Source organism: Rhinichthys klamathensis, unplaced genomic scaffold (assembly GCF_029890125.1).
Source record: "Rhinichthys klamathensis goyatoka isolate OS25496 unplaced genomic scaffold, OSU_Roscu_1.1 h1tg000111l_1, whole genome shotgun sequence".
Lineage (NCBI taxonomy): Eukaryota > Metazoa > Chordata > Actinopteri > Cypriniformes > Leuciscidae > Rhinichthys > Rhinichthys klamathensis.
The window spans coordinates 14,692,665-14,702,526 of NW_026606649.1; positions in this window are offsets into that span (position 1 = coordinate 14,692,665).

Below are 9,862 nucleotides of genomic sequence, written 5' to 3' on the forward strand. Positions count from 1 at the left end.
AAAATACCTTAGAACACCCTAGCAACCACCCAAAATACATAAGAACACCCTAGCAACACCCCAAAATACCTTAGAACACCCTAGCAACACCCTAGCAACCACCCAAAATACCTTAGCAACCCCTTAGCAACCACCCAGAACACCCTAGCAACCAACCAAAATACCTTAGCAACCCCCTAGCAACCATCCTTAACACCCTAGCAACCACCCAAAATACCTTAGCAACCGCCTAGCAACCACCCAGAACACCCTAGCAACCACTCAAAATACCTTAGCAACCACCCACAACACCTTAGCAACCCATTAGAAACACCCTAGCAACATTTAATTACTTCAAACTATACTTTAACCTTTAAAATACTTTGAACTTTAAACTATTTAAAACATTAAACTACTTTAAACTACTTTAACTTTCAAACTAATTTAAACTTCAAACTACTTTAAAATTCAAACTAATTTAAACTTTAAACTAATTTAAACTTTAAACTACTTTAAACTTTAAACTAAGTTAAACTTTAAACTACTTTAAACTTCTTCAAACTTTGCGGTCCAAACTTTCACAAGCCAACTTAAAGTTTGTCTCGACGAACTTTTTCTAGTTAAGTTGGCTTGGAGAGCCAACTTACTGAAATGCTATTTAAACTTATTATTATTATTATTATTATTCTTTTTCTGAGACTAAAATTTACAACTCTATCTCCTCCTAGAGCTTTAACTCCACATACTCCAAACTCGGCACGGACACTCAAACTGTTCTGACTCGGTGTGCTATATCTTTTCTAACTGATCGGACTTACGGTTTTCCTAAAAACTACGATCAAACTCGGAAAAAACTCCCATTGACTTAACATTGCGGAATCTTCAGATTTTCAAACTCCCCAACTGTCAAAAATTCAAATGTAAATCCCTTGAAACCCTAGACTGAATCAAACTGCCATTCTATATACTATATGAGCCAATGAGACTCATTCAAACTAATAAACTCATCTATCTATGACACTTATCCATCTATCTATCTATCTATCTACTTTAAACTAAATTAAACTTCAAACTAAATTAAACTTTAAACTTCAAACTAATTTAAACTTCAAACTTATTTAAACTTTAAACTTCAAACTTATTTAAACTTTAAACTTCAAACTAATTTAAACTTTAAACTCATAAACTCGTACACTTATAAACTCATACACTTATAAACTCATGAATTCATACACTTATGAACTCAAACTCATAAATTAATAAACTCTGAACTCTTACTCATTTAAACTTATAAACTCTAAACTCATAAATTCATACACTTATAAACTCAATGAACTTTGCATAAATGCATTAATTCATACACGTATGAACTCTCATGAATTCATACACTTATGAACTTTTAAACTCATAAATAGTTCACCATAGAAAACACCCAGAACACCCTAGCAACTGCATAGCAACCACCCAGAACACCCTAGCAACTGCATAGCAACCACCCAGAACACCCTAGAAACCAACTGAAATACCTTAGAACACCCTAGCAACACCATAGCAACCACCCACAATACCTTAGAACACCCAAGCAACCACAAAATATACCTTAGAACACCCTAGCAACCACCCAGAACACCCTAGCAACCACCCAAAATACCTTAGAACACCCTAGCAACCACCCAAAATGCCTTATAACACCCTAGCAACCACCCAAAATACCTTAGAACACCCTAGCAACCACCCAAAATGCCTTATAACACCCTAGCAACACCCTAGCAACCACCCAAAATACCTTAGAACACCCTAGCAACCACCCAAAATAACTTAGAACACCCTAGCAACCACCCAAAATACCTTAGAACACCCTAGCAACACCATAGCAACCACCCAAAATACCTTAGAACACCCTAGCAACACCCTAGCAACCACCAAAAATACCTTAGAACACCCTAGCAACACCCTAGCAACCACCCAAAATACCTCAGAACATCCTAGCAACACCCTAGCAACCACCCAAAATACCTTAGAACACCATAGCAACACCATAGCAACCACCCAGAACACCCTAGCAACCACCAAAAATACCTTAGAACACCCTAGCAACCACCCAGAACACCCTAGCAACCACCCAAAATACCTTAGAACACCCTAGCAACACCTTAGCAACCACCCAAAATACCTTAGAACACCCTAGCAACACCATAGCAGCCACCCAAAATACCTTAGAACACCCTAACAACACCCTAGCAACCACCCAAAATACCTTAAAACACCATAGCAACCACCTAAAATACCCTAGAACACCCTAGCAACCACATAGAACACCCTAGCAACCACCCACAATACCTTAGAACACCCTAGCATCTCCATAGCAACCACCCAAAATACCTTAGAGCACCCTAGCAACACCCTAGCAACCACCCAAAATACCTTAGAACACCCTAGCAACCACCCAGAACACCCTAGCAACCACCAAAAATGCCTTAGAACACCCTAGCAACACCCTAGCAACCACCCAAAATACCTCAGAACACCCTAGCAACCACCCAGAACACCCTAGCAACCACCCACAATACCTTAGAACACCCTAGCATCTCCATAGCAACCACCCAAAATACCTTAGAGCACCCTAGCAACACCCTAGCAACCACCCAAAATACCTTAGAACACCCTAGCAACCACCCAGAACACCCTAGCAACCACCAAAAATGCCTTAGAACACCCTAGCAACACCCTAGCAACCACCCAAAATACCTCAGAACACCCTAGCAACCACCCAGAACACCCTAGCAACCACCCAAAATGCCTTAGAAAACCCTAGCAACACCCTAGCAACCACCCAAAATACCTTAGAACACCCTAGCAACCACCCAAAATACCTTAGAACACCCTAGCAACACCATAGCAACCACCCAAAATACCTTAGAACACCCTAACAACACCCTAGCAACCACCCAAAATACCTTAAAACACCCTAGCAACACCATAGCAACCACCTAAAATACTCTAGAACACCCTAGCAACCACCCAGAACACCCTAGCAACCACTCAAAATACCTTAGAAACCACCTAGCAACCACCCACAACACCTTAGCAACCCACTAGAAACACCCTAGCAACATTTAATTACTTGAAACTATACTTTAACCTTTAAACTACTTTGAACTTTAAACTATTTAAAACTTTAAACTATTTTAAACTACTTTAAACTTTAAACTAAGTTAAACTATAAACTACTTTAAACTAATTTAAACTTCAAACTAATTTAAACTTTAAACTAATTTAAACTTCAAACTACTTTATACTTCTTCAAACTTTGCGGTCCAAACTTTCACAAGCCAACTTAAAGTTTGTCTCGACGAACTTTTTCTAGTTATTATTATTCTTCTTACTAAAATTTACAACTCTATCTCCTCCTAGAGCTTTAACTCCACATACTCCAAACTCGGCACGGACACTCAAACTGTTCTGACTCGGTGTGCTATATCTTTTCTAACTGATCGGACTTACGGTTTTCCTAAAAATGACGATCAAACTCGGAAAAAATCCCATTGACTTTACATTGCGGAATCTTCAGATTTTCAAACTCCCCAACTGCCAAAAATTCAAATGTAAATCCCTTGAAACCCTAGACTGAATCAAACTGCCATTCTATATACTATATGAGCCAATGAGACTCATTCAAACTAATAAACTCATCTATCTATGACACTCATCTATCTATCTACTTTAAACTAAATTAAACTTCAAACTAAATTAAACTTTAAACTTCAAACTAATTTAAACTTCAAACTTATTTAAACTTTAAACTTCAAACTTATTTAAACTTTAAACTTCAAACTAATTTAAACTTTAAACTCATAAACTCGTACACTTATAAACTCAAACTCATAAATTAATAAACTCTGAACTCTTACTCATTTAAACTTATAAACTCTAAACTCATAAATTCATACACTTATAAACTCATGAACTTATAAATGCATTAATTCATACACGTATGAACTCTCATGAATTGATACACTTATGAACTTTTAAACTCATAAATAGTTCACCATAGCAAACACCCAGAACACTCTAGCAACTGCATAGCAACCACCCAGAACACCCTAGAAACCAACTGAAATACCTTAGAACACCCTAGCAACACCATAGCAACCACCCACAATACCTTAGAACACCCTAGCAACCACATAATATACCTTAGAACACCCTAGCAACCACCCAGAAAACCCTAGCAACCACCCAAAATACCTTAGAACACCCTAGCAACCACCCAAAATGCCTTACAACACCCTAGCAACACCCAAGCAACCACCCAAAATACCTTAGAACACCCTAGCAACCACCCAAAATAACTTAGAACACCCTAGCAACCACCCAAAATACCTTAGAACACCCTAGCAACACCATAGCAACCAGCCAAAATACCTTAGAACACCCTAGCAACACCCTAGCAACCACCCGAAATACCTCAGAACATCCTAGCAACACCCTAGCAACCACCCAAAATACTTTAGAACACCATAGCAACACCATAGCAACCACCCAGAACACCCTAGCAACCACCCAAAATACCTTAGAACACCCTAGCAACCACCCAGAACACCCTAGCAACCACCAAAAATACCTTAGAACACCCTAGCAACACCCTAGCAACCACCCAAAATACCTTAGAACACCCTAGCAACACCCTAGCAACCACCCAAAATGCCTTATAACACCCTAGCAACCACCCAAAATGCCTTATAACACCCTAGCAACACCCTAGCAACCACCCAAAATACCTTAGAACACCCTAGCAACACCCTAGCAACCACCCAAAATGCCTTATAACACCCTAGCAACACCCTAGCAACCACCCAAAATACCTTAGAACACCCTAGCAACCACCCAAAATAACTTAGAACACCCTAGCAACACCATAGCAACCACCCAAAATACCTTAGAACACCCTAGCAACCACCAAAAATACCTTAGAACATCCTAGCAACACCCTAGCAACCACCCAAAATACCTTAGAACACCCTAGCAACACCATAGCAACCACCCAAAATACCTTAGAACACCCTAACAACACCCTAGCAACCACCCAAAATACCTTAAAACACCCTAGCAACACCATAGCAACCACCTAAAATACCCTAGAACACCCTAGCAACCACCCAGAACACCCTAGCAACCACTCAAAATACCTTAGAAACCACCTAGCAACCACCCACAACACCTTAGCAACCCACTAGAAACACCCTAGCAACATTTAATTACTTGAAACTATACTTTAACCTTTAAACTACTTTGAACTTTAAACTATTTAAAACTTTAAACTACTTTAAACTAATTTAAACTTCAAACTACTTTAAAATTCAAACTTATTTAAACTTTAAACTACTTTAACTTTCAAACTAATTTAAACTTCAAACTACTTTAAAATTCAAACTAATTTAAACTTTAAATTAATTTAAACTACTTTAAACTTTAAACTAAGTTAAACTATAAACTACTTTAAACTAATTTAAACTTCAAACTAATTTAAACTTTAAACTAATTTAAACTTCAAACTACTTTAAACATCTTCAAACTTTGCGGTCCAAACTTTCACAAGCCAACTTAAAGTTTGTCTCGACGAACTTTTTCTAGTTATTATTCTTTTTCTGAGCGGAAAAATTTGTGACTCTAACTCCTCCTAGAGCTTTAACTCTACATACTCCAAACTCGGCACGGACACTCAAACTGTTCTCACTTAGTGTGCTATATCTTTTCTAACTGATCGGACTTACGGTTTTCCTAAAAACTACGATCAAACTCGGAAAAAACTCCCATTGACTTTACATTGCGGAATCTTCAGATTTTCAAACTCCCCAACTGTCAAAAATTCAAATATAAATCCCTTGAAACCCTAGACTGAATCAAACTGCCATTCTATATACTATATGAGCCAATGAGACTCATTCAAACTAATAAACTCATCTATCTATGACACTTATCCATCTATCTATCTATCTATCTACTTTAAACTAAATTAAACTTCAAACTAAATTAAACTTTAAACTTCAAACTAATTTAAATTTCAAACTTATTTAAACTTTAAACTTCAAACTTATTTAAACTTTAAACTTCAAACTAATTTAAACTTTAAACTCATAAACTCGTACACTTATAAACTCATACACTTATAAACTCATGAATTCATACACTTATGAACTCAAACTCATAAATTAATAAACTCTGAACTCTTACTCATTTAAACTTATAAAGTCTAAACTCATAAATTCATACACTTATAAACTCATGAACTTATAAATGCATTAATTCATACACTTATGAACTTTTAAACTCATAAATAGTTCACCATAGCAAACACCCAGAACACTCTAGCAACTGCATAGCAACCACCCAGAACACCCTAGAAAACAACTGAAATACCTTAGAACACCCTAGCAACACCATAGCAACCACCCACAATACCTTAGAACACCCTAGCAACCACATAATATACCTTAGAACACCCTAGCAACCACCCAGAACACCCTAGCAACCACCCAAAATACCTTAGAACACCCTAGCAACCACCCAAAATGCCTTATAACACTCTAGCAACACCCTAGCAACCACCCAAAATACCTTAGAACACCCTAGCAACCACCCAAAATAACTTAGAACACCCTAGCAACCACCCAAAATACCTTAGAACACCCTAGCAACACCATAGCAACCACCCAAAAATACCTTAGAACACCCTAGCAACACCATAGCAACCACCAAAAATACCTTAGAACACCCTAGCAACACCCTAGCAACCACCCGAAATACCTCAGAACATCCTAGCAACACCCTAGCAACCACCCAAAATACCTTAGAACACCATAGCAACCACCCAGAACACCCTAGCAACCACCCAAAATACCTTAGAACACCCTAGCAACCACCCAGAACACCCTAGCAACCACCCGAAATACCTCAGAACATCCTAGCAACACCAAAGCAACCACCCAAAATACCTTAGAACACCATAGCAACCACCCAGAACACCCTAGCAACCACCCAAAATACCTTAGAACACCCTAGCAACACCATAGCAACCACCAGAACACCCTAGCAACCACCAAAAATACCTTAGAACACCCTAGCAACACCCTAGCAACCACCCAAAATACCTTAGAACACCCTAGAACACCCTAGCAACCACCCAAAATAACTTAGAACACCCTAGCAACACCCTAGCAACCACCCAAAATACATTAGAACACCCTAGCAACACCCTAGCAACCACCCAAAATACCTCAGAACATCCTAGCAACACCCTAGCAACCACCCAAAATACCTTAGAACACCATAGCAACACCCTAGCAACCACCCAAAATACCTTAGAACACCCTAGCAACACCATAGCAACCACCCAAAAATACCTTAGAACACCCTAGCAACACCATAGCAACCACCAAAAATACCTTAGAACACCCTAGCAACACCCTAGCAACCACCCGAAATACCTCAGAACATCCTAGCAACACCCTAGCAACCACCCAAAATACCTTAGAACACCCTAGCAACCACCCAGAACACCCTAGCAACCACCAAAAATACCTTAGAACACCCTAGCAACCACCCGAAATACCTCAGAACATCCTAGCAACACCAAAGCAACCACCCAAAATACCTTAGAACACCATAGCAACCACCCAGAACACCCTAGCAACCACCCAAAATACCTTAGAACACCCTAGCAACCACCAGAACACCCTAGCAACCACCAAAAATACCTTAGAACACCCTAGCAACACCCTAGCAACCACCCAAAATACCTTAGAACACCCTAGCAACCACCCAAAATAACTTAGAACACCCTAGCAACACCATAGCAACCACCCAAAATACATTAGAACACCCTAGCAACACCCTAGCAACCACCCAAAATACCTCAGAACATCCTAGCAACACCCTAGCAACCACCCAAAATACCTTAGAACACCATAGCAACACCCTAGCAACCACCCAAAATACCTTAGAACACCCTAGCAACCACCCAAAATACCTTAGAACACCCTAGCAACCACCCAGAACACCCTAGCAACCACCCAAAATACCTTAGAACACCCTAGCAACCACCCAAAATACCTTAGAACACCCTAGCAACCACCCAAAATGCCTTATAACACCCTAGCAACACCCTAGCAACCACCCAAAATACCTTAGAACACCCTAGCAACCACCCAAAATGCCTTATAACACCCTAGCAACACCCTAGCAACCACCCAAAATACCTTAGAACACCCTAGCAACCACCAAAAATAACTTAGAACACCCTAGCAACCACCCAAAATACCTTAGAACACCCTAGCAACACCATAGCAACCACCCAAAATACCTTAGAACACCCTAGCAACACCCTAGCAACCACCAAAAATACCTTAGAACACCCTAGCAACACCCTAGCAACCACCCGAAATACCTCAGAACATCCAAGCAACACCCTAGCAACCACCCAAAATACCTTAGAACACCATAGCAACACCATAGCAATCACCCAGAACACCCTAGCAACCACCCAGAACACCCTAGCAACCACCAAAAATACCTTAGAACACCCTAGCAACACCTTAGCAACCACCCAAAATACCTTAGAACACCCTAGCAACACCATAGCAACCACCCAAAATAACTTAGAACACCCTAACAACACCCTAGCAACCACCCAAAATACCTTAAAACACCATAGCAACACCATAGCAACCACCTAAAATACCCTAGAACACCCTAGCAACCACATAGAACACCCTAGCAACCACCCACAATACCTTAGAACACCCTAGCATCTTCATAGCAACCACCCAAAATACCTTAGAGCACCCTAGCGACACCCTAGCAACCACCCAAAATACCTTAGAACACCCTAGCAACCACCCAGAACACCCTAGCAACCACCAAAAATGCCTTAGAACACCCCAGCAACCACCCAAAATACCTCAGAACACCCTAGAAACCACCCAAAATACATATGAACACCCTAGCAACCACCCAAAATACCTTAGAACACCCTAGCAACACCCTAGCAACCACCGAAAATACCTTAGAACACCCTAGCAACACCATAGCAACCACCCAAAATACCTTAGAACACCCTAACAACACCCTAGCAACCACCCAAAATACCTTAAAACACCCTAGCAACACCTTAGCAACCACCTAAAATGTGAACACCCTCTAGAACACCCTAGCAACCACCCAGAACACCCTAGCAACCACTCAAAATACCTTAGAAACCACCTAGCAACCACCCACAACACCTTAGCAACCCACTAGAAACACCCTAGCAACATTTAATTACTTGAAACTATACTTTAACCTTTAAACTACTTTGAACTTTAAACTATTTAAAACTTTAAACTATTTTAAACTACTTTAAACTAATTTAAACTTCAAACTACTTTAAAATTCAAACTTATTTAAACTTTAAACTACTTTAACTTTCAAACTAATTTAAACTTCAAACTACTTTAAAATTCAAACTAATTTAAACTTTAAATTAATTTAAACTACTTTAAACTTTAAACTAAGTTAAACTATAAACTACTTTAAACTAATTTAAACTTCAAACTAATTTAAACTTTAAACTAATTTAAACTTCAAAGTACTTTAAACTTCTTCAAACTTTGCGGTCCAAACTTTCACAAGCCAACTTAAAGTTTGTCTCGACGAACTTTTTCTAGTTAAGTTGGCTTGGAGAGCCAACTTACTGAAATCCTATTTAAACTTATTATTATTATTCTTCTTACTAAAATTTACAACTCTATCTCCTCCTAGAGCTTTAACTCCACATACTCCAAACTCGGCACGGACACTCAAACTGTTCTGACTCGGTGTGCTATATCTTTTCTAACTGATCGGA